Below are 18,096 nucleotides of genomic sequence, written 5' to 3' on the forward strand. Positions count from 1 at the left end.
GAGCCCTCACTGTTATTATTAGAATACAGTAGGACATCAACAAACTGGGTATAGAGGGAATTTACCTCAACCTAAGAAAGGCCATATATGACAAGCTCATAGCTAACATCATACTCAGTGATGAAAAGCTGAAAGCTTTTCTTCTAAGATCAGGAACAATAAAAGAATGCCCACCCTCACCGCTTTTATTCAACATAATACTGGAAATCCTAGCCAGACCAAATTGGCAAGAAAAATATATAAAAGTCATCCAAATCAAAAAAGGAAGAAGTAAAACTGTCTCTATTTGCAGATGACATATTATATATAGAAAATAGTAAAGATTCCACCAAAAACCTGTTAGAATAAACAAATTTAGTAAAGTTTCAGGATATAAAATCAACATACAAAAATCTATTACATTTCTATATAATCACTGAGCTAATCATCAGGGAATGCACATCAATACCACAGCAAGATACCACCTAACACTGTTACAATGGCTACCAGCAAAAAGACAAAAGATAACAAGCACTGCTGAGGATGTAAAAAAAAAAAGGGAACCCTTGGGTACTCTTGGAAGGAATGGAAGTTTGTGCAGTCATCACGGAAAACTGTATAGAGGTTCCTCAAAAAATTAAAAATAGAACTACCATGTGATCCAGCAATCCTGCTTCTGGGTGTATAACCAAAAGAAATTAAAACAAGCTATTGAGGAGATATCTGCACTGCTATGTTCATTGTAGTATTATTCACAAAAGCCAAGATATGGAAATAATCTAAGTGTCTTTCAATGGATGAATAGATAAAGAATGTCTGTCTCTCTCTCTCTCTCTCTCTCTCTCTCTCTCTCTCTCTCTCTCTCGCACACACACACACACACACACACACACACAGGAATAATATTCTGCAATGATAAAGAAAGAAATTCTGCCATTTGTGACAAAATGGATGAACTTTAAGGGCATTATGCTAAGTAAGTGAAGTAAAGTCAGTCAGACAGAGAAAGACAAATACTACATGGTATCATTTATATGTGGAATCTAAAAAAAAAGTCAAAATCACATTAACTGAGCTCTAAAGAACATGATTATGAATAAACAAGACAATTACCAACTCCCCTTTTCATGCTATGCAGTATAGACCTAAATCCAAGGCTTACTGGTTACTAAACGATGATTTTTAGGTTTAATAAAATATTCCTGGGATATTCTATCTGTTTAATTAGTCAATATCTTGGAAGAGTGTGTGCTCTACAGCCCAAATGCCTGGACTTGAATCCAGATCTATTTTTTATTAGTTTTGTGACCCTGGGCACATCAGTTTCCATGCCTGTATAACTGAAACAATACGGGTATCTAACATCATAATGTTGTGAGATGGAATGGATTCATACCTGAAAAAAACTTAGAATAGTGTTTGGTAAAGATAAGAGTTCAATAAATATTGGTAATTTATTCCTTCTTCTATTTCTTTTATGGTAATTGACTATTTATTAATGAGATAACATGAATCTTTAAAAATAATAATACACTTTAAAATACTATATTAATATGTTATCTTTATAATCTCTTAAAAATGTAGATGGCAAAACAAAGAAGAAAATCTGGTTTGACTGATTATTTCTTTAGATAGAATCCAACTGATTGAATTCTCTTCTCATTATCTCAACTGAGTGACCTGAAGAACTCTTGTAAAATTTAAGCAATGAAGTGTGGCATCTACATTTACCACTTTAAGTCTTTCCTGTTAGAAATCTCTAAGACTAGTTGGGCTTTTGCTCTATTCTCGTCAAAATCTGGTATAAACTCTATTAATTTTCATTAATTGATTATCTTTATAATCGAAAGGCTTTTTCTTGAAAACAAATTAAAAGGGTTTCTAGCATCATCTGAGCAGGAGGGTAACAAGTGGCTCTAGTGCTGAATGTTTACTATGCATCAGGCTATTATTCTAGACTTTCCAAATGTTCCCTTGCATAATCGTCATAATTAACCTGTGAGGTGAGTATTATTCCTGTTTTATATATGAGAAAGACCCTAGCAAATACAAAATGGTAAAGCCAAAATTTTTAATCTTAATTTACGATCTTTAACTCTTTTCAAAACAACAAATAGTAAGAATGGAGTGGTTGAACTCAATAGCTCTTCATTCTGGCTACAACCTGGTCTTGGATTCATCCTGTTACTGCTGTGAATAAAGGCCCACAGGTGGGCCCCAGTGAGAGGATCATCTATAGGAACAATGTGAGCCTAAAAGGCTGTTCACTTTTAATGTTTCAAGAAATAGCTTATCTTTTGAATGGAAACTTTTCCTTCAAGGCCTCCAGGTTCAACACTGACTACTGCAGAATGATTCATTTACTAAAGTGCTTTTCACCTCACGGAAGTCTGCCTGTCCTTCAGCTCAGCTCTAAAATCTCCTCCTCAGACTAGTCCCTGTTTGGGGTTAAGCCAAATTTAGAAGACTGCCTCTCGCCAATCAACTCTTAAAATCTATATATGAACTCTTTGTTAGAGGCAATGGATAGAGTAGAGGATATAGGCCAGACTGGCTGGCTTTGTATCTTGGACCTTCAACATCTCAGCAGAGCAGCACTGGGAAAGTTATTGAAATTTTTATGCTTGTCTCCTCAACTTCAAAATGTGTAATGATAGTAGTGCTTACTTCATAGATTAGTGTGAGAGGAAAATGAGTTAATTTGGGTAAAGTGTATGGAACAGAACAAGTATGCATCAGAACTGATCAATGTTAGCTATTATTTTCATTTAGAAGTCTGAGATGTTAGTCCACTTTCTAAAGTGGTAGTTAACTTTTTAAAATCAATCTAATCCTGAAGGAATGAGATGGGAAAGAGGTAAAATAGGGCAGTAAAAGGATAATCTTGGCTTTGGATGCTGTGGAGACGGCCTGGAGATCTGAGCCCTATGGAAGGCTGCAGTGGTGGCCTCAGGAAGTAGGTTCTGACTTCCAGAAGCCAACGCAGGAATGGCAGGGCTGTCCTACATATCTGTGGTATCTGAGGGGCAATACTGGTAACTTCAAAGGTAAACAAAGGCAATAGAGGTGAACAAAATGAGACAGCTAACTATATTTACCTTAACTATATTATCTCCTAGGGTTAACCTTGGTAGAACAGGATTAAATTAACAAATTCCTTTGAAGCAGAAACTGTTGTCCTAGCACTCACAGTGAACACTAAATAAAGGTGTGGTGAATGGATTAGTAAATGATGAATAAACAGCCCAAGATCCAGGCTGAACTAATTTGCTCCATACACCTAGCTTGACTAAATCCAATGATGGCCTTTAGAGAGAGCTTCTGGGATACAGCCACTCCTATGTGTTTTTCTTCTTGCTGAATCAAGATCTACCAAGAAAAAAAAAAGGAAAGCTTCAAAAATGCTTAACATGGAGCAAAGCACAACTGTGTCTTTACAGTTCCATTAAGGATGCTCCATACTTTTCTTAGGGTCAGCTAAAGGGATTCCTTCGATGTATGAGTGGATACTCATGCTGGTTTTCTTCAGCAGGTTCTCTTTGTTTAATTTTTTTTTCTGAAATAATAGTGAATTGGGAAAAATTAAATCATGAAAATCTTTGTTGATGTGGACAGCAACAGATGATCCCCCCTCAAAAGGCTTTCTAGATTGTGTGTTTATTGAGGCAAATATTTAGATGATCTGAATTATCTTTTACACTGGGCTGCACATAATTTGGCTTCCACCAAAAATGAGCAGCCAAAATGGAATGCTTAAGTAACAATTAATCAATTGTGACAAAAGAAACAGGCTGAAATGTAAGCTTTTGAAAATGAAAAACAACAATTCAAAAAAAAAAACAAAACCTGTGTATGACAAATAAATATGAATTTCAAAATATGATACCACAAAATAGCGTACTTAAATTATATATAAATAAAGTTAGAAAAAGTGAAACAGTAATTGCTCCCTTTTTAACAGTAATACCAATTGACCTTTGTGAACTTAGAGGCCAAATTGAGTATAAGTTCTTATATAACAAGAAAAAATAAATTTCCACAATTTTTAGTGATGAAAGTAAAAATATAATAATAATTGAGTACGACATTTTTGTAATACAAGTCTACTAACGAAACGATTCTTTTTTTTTTTTTTTATAACATGTTATCTATCACTCAACTGATTGCAAATATTTTCTGTAAAAATCATTCCTAGCAACCGGGGCCACACAAAAACCATCTGTGAGCTGGATTTTGCCGACTGGCTATAGACTGCTGATCATTGGGTAAGATGCTTGGGAGAATACTAGCAAAGCAGTGTCCTTAAAAGAGCAAGTAATAGTTAAGCAGTAATATCCCTTGGTTACTGCTTTCCACGTATTGTTACTAGGTCCTGTACTATAATGGTGCACTGGTCCACAAACCAAATAACAGGGAGTCCTTAACATAAACTTGGAACCTTTCAGAAGAGACTGTGAGTAATGTGAAAGTGATAGTAAGTATCTTGATACAAGAAAAGGAACCCAGCACAGAGCTATGAGAGCAGCCAACACATGAGCAGGAAGAAAAGGGCTTTCTAAATGGGTAAGAGTGGAGGGGATTCCCATTTTGTCAGTGGTAAAGAGTATACAACCTGTTCCTTAGTAAGGAAGAACAAGATTTTTAAATCACATCCTACCCAGAATGGCATATATTTGTATTCAAATTAATCGTTAATAAAATGGATATTGTTTTCATTCTAGAATCTGTGGTGCCTACTGTTTTCATTCTAGAATCTGTGGTGCCTTCAGTTTTTACCTACAGATTCCTCCACTATCTTTAAAAGTCTTCAGAAACATCCTAAGTGTACACATGGTGTCTGGTTATATGTTGGTGCCTCCTGGAGTCAGGACTCTGAGCTTCAAAGTGAGGGAAAAAAGATGAGCAGCCATGACCTCACTCCCTTAACTTTCCTTCCAACCAAAGGCTCTATTAACATGACTTAAGTAAGTCTACTACATAAGAATGTCTTTGTCTATATCCGGGTTCTATTTCATATATAGGGATCCATTAAACAAAATTCTTTGGCCTGTGGCAATAATTTACTTATTCAAAAGCCTTTAATAGTTTGTGTGAACATTTAATCCCTTTTTCATATTTTTAGTGCCCCTAGATAAAAGCATTCTTTTCAAGGAAAGGACACAGGTAAAGAATTAGACTCTACAGTCAAGCTGCTGGGTTTAAATCTCAATGCTACCCTGGTGACCTTAGGCAAATTACCTTTTTTTTTTCTATCAGTTAGCTCAGCTGTAAAATGGGGATAACAGTTCCTACCTCAATGGATTTTTGTGAGCATTAAGTAAGTTAATCCATATAAGCTATTTAGCATTCTGCCTTATTGAATACATACGCTCAATAAATATCAGCTCTTTGTATAGTTATTATTCAATTTACCTATGATATTTATCATAACTGCAATATCATTTGTGACATCAAATAGACACTTAATTTACAAATTCATTCACAAATATTTTCTGTGCCAAGCATTCCTGCAGCCACTGGACAGCATGAATAAAGTAGATAAGTATCCATAGTCTCTTGGGACTCTCATCCCGGTGGGAGAAAGGAAAAACAGAGAAAAAAGATTCAAGCAACTGAAATGTATCATATGGCAGATGATGATAAATACTACAGGCAAAATTAACTCAGGAATAAAATAGGGAGTGTTGAGAGAGGAGAGATTGCAATTCAACATAGGCTGGATGATCAGGGAAGTCTTCCTGGATGTGGTGGCTTTTTCTCCGAAGGGGTTAAGAGGCATGAGCTAGCTTGCCAGACTTAGCAAATAGTAATATAGGTTGTCTAGTTAAAGTCCACTGAGAATCCTGTATTTTATTTGGCAACCACGCCTGGGCATGAAGGATGAGATCTCTTTTGGAATAAAGGACAAATAAGTTTCAATGATAAATTCTGATGTGAAAGGGTATTACAGGGTATGAAAGGGAGAAGGTCGAAGAGCTATGGGTGTGTTTGCTCTGCTGTAGAGGCCTGGCCCAGGCTACCTTATTCTGAGTAGTACTTGAGGTTTTGACATTTTTTTAGATTCCTGCCTATGAGTGGGTGGGAAGTAGAACATGTTGAGCTCTATAGCTTCTTCTTAACTCTTGGCATTTGTTACTTAGAAAGACTGAAAATGATCTAAGATGTCAGATAATATAATCCTTAAGAAACTGAGAAATGTCCAATGAGTTGCTCAATATCATGAAGCCTCTCTGAACCTAGATTATTGGTTTAGATGCTTGAAAGATGAGTGAGCTGCAAGAAAAAATTACCCATAGTGGCTCAAAGAATAGGCCTCACTTCCTAGCCATGTCACTTTTCCTTATCTTTGAACCTCAGTTCCCTCTTCTAAAAAACAAAGGTAATTATACTAGTATCATACTAGTGTCTCCTTTCTCATCAAATTTTGAAATAAGTTGACATATAAAGCATTTAGATCAGTGCCTGTCATATACAAGGCACTGGAATGTTAGCTATTATGTAATATTATAGTAACTATATATTATCCCCAATGTAATCCTTAGCATATTGTTTGTGATCTATAATGATTATTAGGTGAATAAATAGTGTTTATATATTATTAAAAATTTAAACTATTTATTTAATATTTAGAATCTTATCGAAGATATTGCAAAAGAGTATAAGGATTAAAAATGTCACTAGATTAGTCTAGTCACTAACACCTTAGAGAGAGAGTAGGCTGAGCAATTATAAAGATGAACAAGGCTTTGTCATCGACCTTTCTTGATCTCTATAGCAAATATTTATACTGACAGTAGGCAGTGCCTTCCCCTTCTAGTCATGGGCCATGTCCACTTTAGCAAGTTCAGGGCCCTTGATGAGCTTTTGTAGTTGGAAATACAAAGAAAATGTAACTGAGAGTGAAGTGGAGGAGTGGCTTGTCAAGATATGTGTTTGTACCATTTTCCCTTGCACATATACCTATGTACAAAGTATACCACAGAGGTGACTCCATCCTTAATCTACTACAATTTGGCTTTCTCTCTCCCATGCCAATAAATTCACTTTGGCTAAATCTGTGGATATTTTTCCTAATAGTCAAATCCAATAATGACTTCTCACCTGTACTCTTGATTCTCTGAAGTATTTGGTGCATACTGTCCTTTGTGAAACTTACTCTATCTTTGGAATCTGAAACACCCCACACCCCCTATCCCAATTATCTCCTTCTCTGGCTGTTCCTCTCTTCTTCTCATTTCCCTGTAGTGGCTCCTCTTTCTTTGCTTCACTGTGATGTGTTTATGGTTTCTGGAGTTCTATATTTAGACCTCTCTTCTTCTTATAATTTCATCTTCACCCATGTCTTACAATATCATATATTAATTAGCATAGTTGGCTGAATAATGGTCTTTGAAAATACCAGTCCTAATCCTTGGAACCTGTAGATGTTACCTTATTTGGAAAAAGAATCTTTGTAGATATGATGAAGATAATTGTCTTAATATGGGGAGATTATGCTGGATTATTCTGGATTATCCAGGTGGGCTCTAAATGCTATCACCAGTATCTTCGTAAGAAGGAGGGAGAGGGGGATTTGATACAGATGGCAAAGGAGAACATAATGTGAGGCAGAGACTGGAATGATATAATCACAATACAAGAAATGCTTGCAGCCATCAGAAGCTGGAAGATGCAAGGAAGATATCTCCCCCTCTCAATGCGCCCCCCCCACCCCCGGCCCCAGAGTCTCTGGAGGGATCAGGGCCTGCTGGCACCATGGCTTTCCCTGATTGGTACTGATTTTTAATTTCTGGCTTCCAGAACTGTTAGAGAATAAATTTCTGTTGTTTTAAACCCCAAGTTATACTGCAGTCACAGGAAACTAATGTAACTAGAAATTCTGAAATCTGTCTTAAATTACTGTATCTTTTTTGAGTGTCAGATCCATAAAACCAAATACCTGCTTGACACCTCCATCAGATATCTCATTTAACACTAGAGCTAGTTATTGAGCATTTGAAAACAGCATTTGCCAGGCACTGTTCTAAAACCCTTTGGAAATATTATCTCATTGAATCCTTATTTAATACTCACTAACTCTATGGGGTACTTTATTATCCTCACTTTAGAATGAAGATTTAAGTAACTTGCCCAAGGCTGTAAAGATGTTAAGTGCTAGAGCTGGAATTTCTGACTTCAGAACTAATGGCAGTGCTCTGCTATCTCAATTGCCTGATCTCTCAGCCTACCCAGAGCTTGTGCCATGCCCAACCAGCAGTGTCCAGGACCTCTGAGAACAGACTGCTTTAGTTGAATTCAAAACACCTTTACAGAGCCCCTACTACCTGCTAAGTGCTCAGTGTCATTTCTCTGCAGCCATGACCAAGGGTAATTTGCTATTCTTGCTTAAATATCAAACCCTGAGGCTAGAGACTAGAACACTTCTCAAATCTCCTGCAGTTTCAGAGTTAGAGCCTACATCAGGTTCTAACGAAGATCTGGGCCAGATATGAATTACTGTTGCCTTCTAAAAGCCTCATGTTTATTGACCAATTCTGTTCATAGATTGCTGTGGCTGCTTTGTTGCCATGGTCACTTTCACTGTGCTGCTACTGGGCCCTAGGGCAAAGTGAAAAAGCTGGAACTGATAGCATCTTTTTTAACATTTATGAAGTTACAGCTTCCATGCTGTGTTTGGTAATCTGGAGCTCCTGGGCCCCTGGCTGCCCAATATTCCCCTCCTGGTTTTTCCCTTATAATTATCACTTAAAATGTGGACAATGAGAATAATAGCTATACTATGTTAGTCATCTACTAGGAGCCAAGTAGTATACCCGTGCTGTCCATTTAATCCTTTCTATAATTCTGTAAGGAAAGTGTTAATTATTGCCATTTTGTAGATGAGTAAACTGAGGCTTAGAGAGACAAACTAATTTGTCCAAGCTCACACAGCTTGTTAGTGGCAGGGCAGAATTAGAATTTAAAAACTCAGACAATTAAAATTATTGAACTAAATTAAAAAAAAGTATTAACATAATCTAAGTTGCTTTTTCTGGTCACCTGGGCAGAGCTAAAGGAATGGGCAGGACAGAATCAAGTTATTCATGATTCAGGAAGAGGCCAACTCAAATTTCTTCTCCATTCTCCAAAAAGTCAGATATCATGATTTCTGCTTTGGAGGCTGCCTCATGTTTGGGCACAACGGACTTTAGTAATAAAACCGATATTTTTATTACATATGTATAAGTCTTTATAAGTTACCAAGTACTTCTGCATAAAAGAACTCTTCCTAAATGTAGAAAAAAAGAAACTTTTCTTCATCCTCAGATTTCTGTGTTGTACTAACCTCTCCGCGCAGAGGTAAATTTTCTGTGAAGCTAAAGAAGTTTAAATCTTCAGGGACTCTCATTTGCTCAGACATAGGCTTTTGTAAGATTTGGAAAAGTAAAACATTTTAACTACAATCAGTTGATTGTTATCTCTTCCCATACTGAATTCCTCTCCATGACGCTGTATGTTAGGTGGTGTCAAACTGGCTATGGACATTTTGGGTATTTGACTAATGAGAAATTGAATTTGGGGCTCCTTTCAGTTTGGGTTCAGTGAAATGTATTTATGTGGTTTGTATTCACTTCCAGATATAGCTAAATTATTGCTGCCTATTCTCATGCAGGAGTACTTTCAGAAATACTCCCATTGCCCACTCACTTGGGGTCACTGTTAGAAGTAGTAATACAATAGGAGCCTATGGATGGCAGAGGAGAAAAAAGGTCTGAAATGTTCAGAGCAAAAAGCTCATTTGTAGAAAGTTCTTCAAACCATCCTATATATAAAATTGTAAGCAAAGGTTTTGGTTCTCATTGATGGCATGCCATCTTAACTAAGAAGCCCCCTTTTCTTAGGAAATACATGAGGGAACAATCAGAGTATGCAACAATAACAAAAAAAGTGGGGGAAGGAGAAAAAAACACTATATGTCAGGAAGGTAACTGAAAATATTATTTCTGTGGATTTTGTGGTGGTATTTGTCAACTTATTAAATGTATACTTTGTGGTGTTTTCTTATCTTATTCTAATTAAATATTCACTTATATCTATTACTTTGTATTCTTTCTATTAAAGAGGGCCCTTATAATTGTAAGCTCCAGATCTCACAAACCCTGTACCTGCCTCAGCCACTACAGCATTTGGAAATGGCTAGAGGAAGGAGAGAGATGGAAGAATCCAGACCTGTGGGCTACTAGGGGAATGATTTTGGAACTGAACCAGGACATGGGCTCTCTGGTGTGAGTGATTAGGTCCCATATGCTTCCTGGCCACCATGCCTGACACACATAATCATATTTTTTTCTTAGCAAGGCCAGTCTAATGACCAGGCAGCTGTTGTCGTTGTGGAGCAGTGAAGCCTCCCCCATCCTGCTAGCACATCTCTTCTTCATCTCCTATGGGAACTTAAGTGTTAGAATTAGGGACACATTCCCTTGAGTTTACAAAGCTTTCCAGTCTTCCAGAATGAAATTATTAAAAGCAAACATACTTACAAGCAATTTTATTATAAATCAGTATTAGGTATCCTTTGGTCCTGAGGTTTAGGAGATGCTGATTAGGGTAAGGATGATGACCTAACAATTTCAAACACTGCCTATGTATCAGGCCATATGTCCTATGATATTATGCACTGTCTCAGTCCATTTTCCAACAGAGGAGAAATTAAGTTCAGAGGGGTCACAGAACTCTTGGCTGAAAAAGATTTCACAGAGATTGGGGCACAAAAAGAGTTAAATGACGAATCAGGAGGCTTGTGTTTTAAAAATTTCAGGCATTTCACAATCATGCCATGGGCCAGCCCACCTCTTTACTGTTTTCTTCAACTGTAGTAAAATGCTGATTACTACTTCTCTTAATCACAGAGCAAAGTAGAATACACTCTACACTGTGTAGGGTATAAAAAATAACCCATGGGCAATGAAAGTATGTTCACCAGCATAAGAAACACAATTGGGATTAAAAGCCAAATGACACTTGGATTTCAACAAAAATCAATTACCAAGGAGGAAAGGGTTTTCAACACAACTAGAACTAGACAGTTAAACATTAGCTTTGAATGGTTTGAAGTGTTCAGGTTTTGCAATGGTGTGGTTTGGAAGCTCTCCAGCAGGAAAAAAACAAACAAACAAAAAAAAGAACAAAAACAAAAAAAACCTATTTTCTTTTAAGAAGAGAGCTCTCTGCAAGATTTTCTTTGCTGAAATAATGTGATCCTTAATGACATCTTACATGACTCAAACTTTAAATTGACATTATTTTAGTTGACTTCATTCTTGCTAAGTTTTCACAAGCCTGCAATGAAGTATCAACAGCTTCCTGATAATTAATCCTACTTACCCATAGAACTGTTAGCTTGTTAGTCTTATCTATGCTAAGAGGAAGCTTTTATTGTACAAGACTTCCTCAGTGAATTAAAAAAAAAAAAATTAAATTCTGCATAGAGGTCCAACATTGAGGTTTGAGAATGAAAAACCAAATTGAAAGTTATGATGCTACCCTGTCTGCAGCCCTGTGCTTGCTGGAAATCTATGGTTCATCTGGCACAGGAATGCTTTTCAGTAGAGTCAGCAGCACAACCAGTCAAATCGGGAGTGTCTCTCTGGCTGGCTTTATCAAAAATATAGACATTTAACATATGCAGTCAGTTACTTGGATGGTCTGGTTTGAGAAGCAATGGGTAAGGCATCTCAAACAGCAACCAAAGTAGCTTCCACTGGAAGTTAATTTTCTACAATTAGAGACTCATTCCTTTGACTGTGAAAATCTAACAATTTATTATTAAAATACAACTGCAGTCTTTGGTCTCACGTACCCCAAAGCAAGACAGCTATTTGATAGGAGGAGAGGAGAGAGGCATGTTTTTACAACTGATACAAATCATCCCAAGAAGAAGAAAGGTGATGAATAGTAAACTTGTTTTCTTCAAACAGCAGAGGAAGTATGGAATTAATGCTGGTCTCATCTAGCAATTTGTAAATGAGTTGTTTGAATATATGGGTCTTAACATGTTCATAGATTGTGGGTGTAAATACATATATGTGTGTGTGTAAAATGAAAAGGCTTATTATTAGATTCTTGCCTTTCATTAGCACAGTATAAAGTTCCTCAGGTAAAGGCATGATTTATAATTAAAGGATTTCTGCATTTGCTAATTGGCCAGGGGATGTACACTTTCTAAGGCAAGTTTCTGAGTTTCAGTGATGATTTATTATAAATCTATTTCTCATCAGATTAAAGACTTATCCCAAATAGCAGTTTAAATTTAAGCTTCTCAAGTAGATATGGATAGAGAGGTTCATTAAAATGAACCTTCTGTAAGGGAGGACATTGTATCCTATATAAGACAAAATAAAAAATATACACAACATTTCACACAAGGCACTACACATTTTGATTACTTATTGTGGTAACAATGCAAGGTTTTGTATAGTTAGTCTATGGTGGTGACTTTATACATTAAACTGAGCAAAGATCAGACTGCATTGTCAAGAAGTTCAGCAAAGCTAGAAGTGATACCTCAGAAGACCAAGGGACATTGCCTCTTAGAAAGGATAAAGACTTAGTAGACATTGAGTTTAATATTTCCTCCCTTGCATGCAACTTTTTTGTAAATACTCTAAGCTTGTTTATAAACTCCGCTAGAGAATATAAATGACTCAGAAAAGTAATGCCAGCCAAAAGGTAAAAGAACATTTGGTGACCATCAGGTTATGTTCCAAATCTTTTTATATGCGTCCTTCAAAAAAATGGCTGGTTATCTATCATTTTCCTCTATTAATGGTATGATCTTATATTTTTATTCTGTATAGGTAATTATAAATAAAGTTTTAAAGAATAGGCAGGGTATAAATATAGAAATGTAATACTTGAAATAAAATATATCACAGAACTCTGTCATCTTTCCCTTAATGGCCAAAGTAATCTCTTCCATTTCCATATATTTGAAGATATCTTTACGTTGATGAAGCCCCTCTTCTTTTTGCCTCTACTGTCATCACCTTAGTATAGGCCAGTGGTTTCTTGTCCACTCTGCTGAGTGATAAATCTGCTTCACAGTATAATCTAGTACTTGCATATCTGTACATATATGCATAAAAACCTGGAAGCAAATGTTATAAAACAATATCATGGCCTCCGGTACTTTCTATTGTACATCATTCTATTTCACTGATATTGCTGGTCAAGACCACCAGAGTGATTGTGTGACTCTAGTGGGTTGTGACCCACAGTTTGAAAAACAGGAGTCTAAGCCAGCATATCATTTTTTCCAGATAGCTGCATCAGCTTATTAACTGATTTCCCTTTTTCGATTTTTAACTCCTTGATTCCCTGTTCCATACAGCAGCAAGAAGTACCTCAAAGATAAATCAGACCATGTCTCTCCCCTGCTCAAAGCTGTCAGTGGCTTCTTGTACTTATAAAATCCTTATAATGCCTACATGATCTAGCTCTTGATTTTCTTTCCAGTCTAACCTTATGCCCTCTATTTCTTCCTCAATAAGTTTTGACCCCACAGAACTTATTTCAGTTCCTCTAGGACAGCAGATTCTTGCCTGCCTGGGTACAAGCTGTTCCCTCTACCAGGAACTCTTTCCCCAACTTCTTATGGCTAGTTGTTGCTTATCCTTTAGTTCTTGGCTAAATTATTTTCTTTATAGAGAGGCCTTTCTTGACCACTCTAGATGAAGTAAGGTCATCTCTACTTATTATCTATTGTTTGAACTTATTAGCCTATTGTTTGAGCATTTATCACATTTATCACAAAAAAAAAAAAAAAACATGACAGCTAGAAAATTCTGATCAAATAATAGGCAGGATAGGGTGGTGGGAGGAAGACCCAGAGCAAGAAATTACTCCTGGTGGCTTTGGTGGTCATATTTATCTTAGGATCAAAAACTTAGACTTTGGAAATATGACAATGTGAGGCATCTTTCCTGTAATTACTGCCTTTTAATTTTTGTTTTGTATTGAATCACATTAATTTTGAAAATGCTATATGTCTCTATTTTACTATGAAAAATGAAGGAAAGGAAAGGTGTAGTTACACATAGGCCAACGATTTAAAGACAGACTACTAGGTTTCAGAATTAGTGGTGACAGAGGTAATCAAAGTGATAGATCCTACAGAAAGGTGGTACTCAGGTGAAAGAGTCAGAGGCTGCTGGCAGGGCCAGCTCCTGCCACCTGGGCGTTCTCTGTAAGATCTCTTCTTGACTCAGAACTTATTTAAAAGATTTCATGTGGTATTTTAATAAGGAAGATGTTTCAATACTTGAAACATCCCTTCTCTAACTTTGGAGATCCTTCCAAAGTTACAGAGATCATGGATAACTTGACAGCTTTGTATACAGACAGTACAGCTAAAAGGGCATTGTAACCTTCTTTGCCCGAGGGACTAGAAGTCCCTATTTCTATTTCAGCAGTTCCAGATCTACAGATGTTTGCATATGGTACTGGCCTTCACCAGCAGTCAGCTGGAAGATAGAGATGCAGGATATACCTGCTTTTGAGTTCAGGTGGGACTTGAAATCAGCTAAATTTGCCTGAGGCTCAAGAAGCATGCCCTGAGAGAGGATTCCCCAAAGCCTGAAATTGGGAGCATGGTTATGAACTCTCAGGGGTCTGATGCCTAGGTGCATTAACTGGTTCCTGGTTTCTCCCTCTGCCATTGCTGTCTTCCACTCCTAAGCATTAGCTCCTAAATAAGCTAGCTTACAAAGTGCCAGGAATGCTCATTTAATATTGTCCATTCTGCTCTCCCAGCCTGGCCCTCTTTCACATTCTTGCATTTACTTCTTTTCAGTTCAGCACTAGAGCACCATTTCCCCAAAGCTATAACATGGATTTACATGTACTGTGGATATTATGATCATCTGTCTGGTTCCCTATCTCCTCAACAAAGAATTGTGTTAACTATTTTACCTTTTATTTTCCCTACCGAGGCCCAATCTTGGAGGGCTTACTATGGCTACATTGAATGAAGTGTGGCTGCTTTTAAAGGAACTAATTGTTGAAATGTCAATTTTGACTCAACGTCAAAAACTAGGAAAAAAATATCTATCCCCAGGGTTCCTGCATCCAACCCTCAATCTCATGATTTAATTACTTTATTTTAGAATAATGCAGTCAGCTGTTTCCATGTCAGCCATTGACTTTTCCCAAGCAATGAATAATAAGGAAGATATGGCATTAACAAAGGTAGCCTTGCCATATGGCTAAAGGAACTTGAACAATTGATCTCTAGTGGCTCTGAATCTTTGGAACAAACCCAGTTTCCTCCTAGGACCAAGTTGCTTGGAGTCATAATTTACTTAAAAAAAAAAAAATAAGAGAAAAAGAAAAGAATTGGCTATTTGTGGGGTTGGTTTGAACTATTACCTAAATTCTGACTGAAAATGGTTAGTTTCTTTTCTTTCTTTCCTTTCCCTTTCTCTCTCTCTCCACCCGCTTTGTTTTGTAATATCTTATTCTGGAATAATGTAACAGATAAGAAATATAAAGAACCACTGGGAGTTCAACAGCATTTATGAAATTGTAAGGATGACCTACAGACAATGAGAATGATAACAATAAAACAAACTTCGACTGGCAAGAAACAGTAGGTTGTTGCTTGCAGGGGACAGCCAAGTCAGAAATTTGACTGTTTCATGTGTTTGGATAATGTAATCTAACACAGATGCTGGGTCAACTTATGCTATAATGATATTATATTTGACATATTCTACTTAATTGTAATCAAAGTTCAATTTCCTATGCAATTAAATATAGTAAAATATATTATAGGCATTTATTAGCTAAATTGATTAAAGAAAACAAAGTGGCAACAGCCCCAAAGGAAAGCAAACTGGACTGAGGCCAAAGATTAAGGGAGCTATATGGATAGATAAGAAGTCATAGCAAGAGACTTAAAACTGGGGGGCCCTGTTTTTGAGAAGTCTACAATGCTCTTCAGGTAGACACTACATTTGTCCACATACTTTGGGAGAATAACACATGAATTTTATAAAACCAATATTTATGGTCAGTGCTTTCAACTAGGTGAGCAAAAGCAATTAATTTTAAGTGTAAAAGATGGTGAAAGCTCTGTGGATTTGTGAATGTTAAATTAAATCCCCCGTAATTCATTTCTGCTGTAACTTAACAATGGCTAACAGATGATATAAAATGTCACTGTCAGGGAAGAATAAACTGAAGGAGGAAACAGAATCCTACATGGTAGACAGATGACCACCATACATCTTAAATTTTTGAAGAACTACACAGAATTAAAATATACTGTCTTTTTGTCCTCATAAGCATGTTAGTAATTTCAGACCACATACCTTGATTTTTGATTTGGGATACAGTCACAATATTTAAATGTTCTAAAAATATAATAAGAACAAAAGTTTTAATCAAAATGCTTATTACTATAGAATTTGAGTAACATCCTCATAAAACTAAATGGTATTTTTTTTGTTTCATACACAGGTATGAAAGCATATCTGAAATCTAAAATTGATTAGATCTTATGTCACTCAGTTAAAAAAACAGAACAGTGGTAGAAGCTTCTGAAGTATTGCCGGAAGAGTTGAAAAATAAATGAGAGAAAAATTATATCCAAAATAAAATCCTATTAATCATATGTAACTCGGGCTTCAGAAAAATAAGTCATCAAATGTTCATAAAATTGAAAACTGCTTCATAATAGCACTGAAGATATTTATTAAAACTTTAAAGTTGTTTATATTTCAACTATAAATATTATCCTCCTTAACAGAGAATTTTTATTACAGAGATACAGAACATATTTAGGCTATTTAATCTAGATTTTATGCCAGGTGATTTTTAGGTAACCATAGTGATCAGACCTAAAGGATTTACAAAAGCTAGCTTAAAAGCACTAGATTAATTTAATAGCCATTTATCTGTATTAATAAATAGGAAATTAGAAATGATGTGTGGAAGAACAAATATCCAGAGAAAAAAATAGGGGAGGTATAAGCACATGTGTACATACATACTGTTACCTCCTACTGAGGCTGCAATCAATGCTCCCCTACCCCTCTGGAACACAGATTAGGATTTTTGCATTACATTAGGACTTGAGTGCATTACATTAGGAGCTGAAGGCTTGGGCTACCCACATTTTAGTGTAACATAAAGCACAGCTTGTAAAGCCTCTGGTTAATTTGATCAATAGTCATTCAAAATCAACAGCGCAAGTTCTAGAGTAAATATTTTGATCAAATTGGTCTTTAATTAAATTTAGAAGACAACTGAAATTTCCATTTTGCACTATTAAAAACAAGAACTTTCACCAGACATCTGGCTGTTTAATATCATGTAGATAAAACATCTAAATAGTTTGTTTTTCAATTTTTAATCCAAATGTTTGCTATCTTTAGATGCAAAATGGATTAAGAATTAGTCATAACTCACTTTCTTTGATTTATGAAGAAAGTGTGACTCAAAATAATGACATATCCAATATGCAAAGGGTAATTATTCTCATATCAGAAATAATTTTAAAATCATCTCTTCACATGGTCTAGAGTTATAACATATAAAACAGAATACATTGCCATGTATTATATAATCTGTTATAAAAAATTTTAAAGTAAGATATAATGACTATTCTTAATGTTATCTTTTTAGGATTATTGATTTTATTTTTTAAACAATGAATTAAAAATATAGATTCACTACTCTGAGCATGAAATAGACTCACCTTGTAGGTGTGTCCAGTGCTCATGAATGTACAAGCTGCTTATGTCACATGTGAGTACGCAACTTCTTCAACAAGCCCTGTAACACATAGAAGCACATCAATTATATTCTAAGACATGTCAGGAGTAGAAGAATAGAAGATGCTAGACAAGTTACAAGTGCTTATAAGAAGCATTTATTTTTTTAACACACAGAAAGCCATATATTCCTGGTCAGTGGGAGCATGCCAAACTACAGCTCACACAGAACTCACATTAAGTAGACGGAGTGGGATGTGGTTGCCAAATTAATATCAGTGAAAAATAAAGATTTTCAGAATTTTAATAGAAATCAATGAACAGTTTGGGACAAAGAATCACAGGTACCATATCTTTTTTCTCT

The 18,096-nt window shown here is 36.0% G+C and overlaps 1 long non-coding RNA gene across 1 annotated transcript in view; it reads right to left on the bottom strand.

Moving 5' to 3' along the window:
* Positions 1–18,096, bottom strand: part of LOC120594792 (uncharacterized) — a 206,612-nt gene that overhangs the window by 181,068 nt on the left and 7,448 nt on the right. The window contains exon 2 of the long non-coding RNA XR_005650695.1: positions 17,717–17,793. This is a non-coding gene — a long non-coding RNA (uncharacterized LOC120594792). The remainder of the gene's footprint in view (positions 1–17,716; positions 17,794–18,096) is intronic.

The sequence above is a fragment of the Pteropus medius genome, unplaced genomic scaffold (genome assembly GCF_902729225.1).
Source record: "Pteropus medius unplaced genomic scaffold, Ma_sr-lr_union100, whole genome shotgun sequence".
Classification (NCBI taxonomy): domain Eukaryota; kingdom Metazoa; phylum Chordata; class Mammalia; order Chiroptera; family Pteropodidae; genus Pteropus; species Pteropus medius.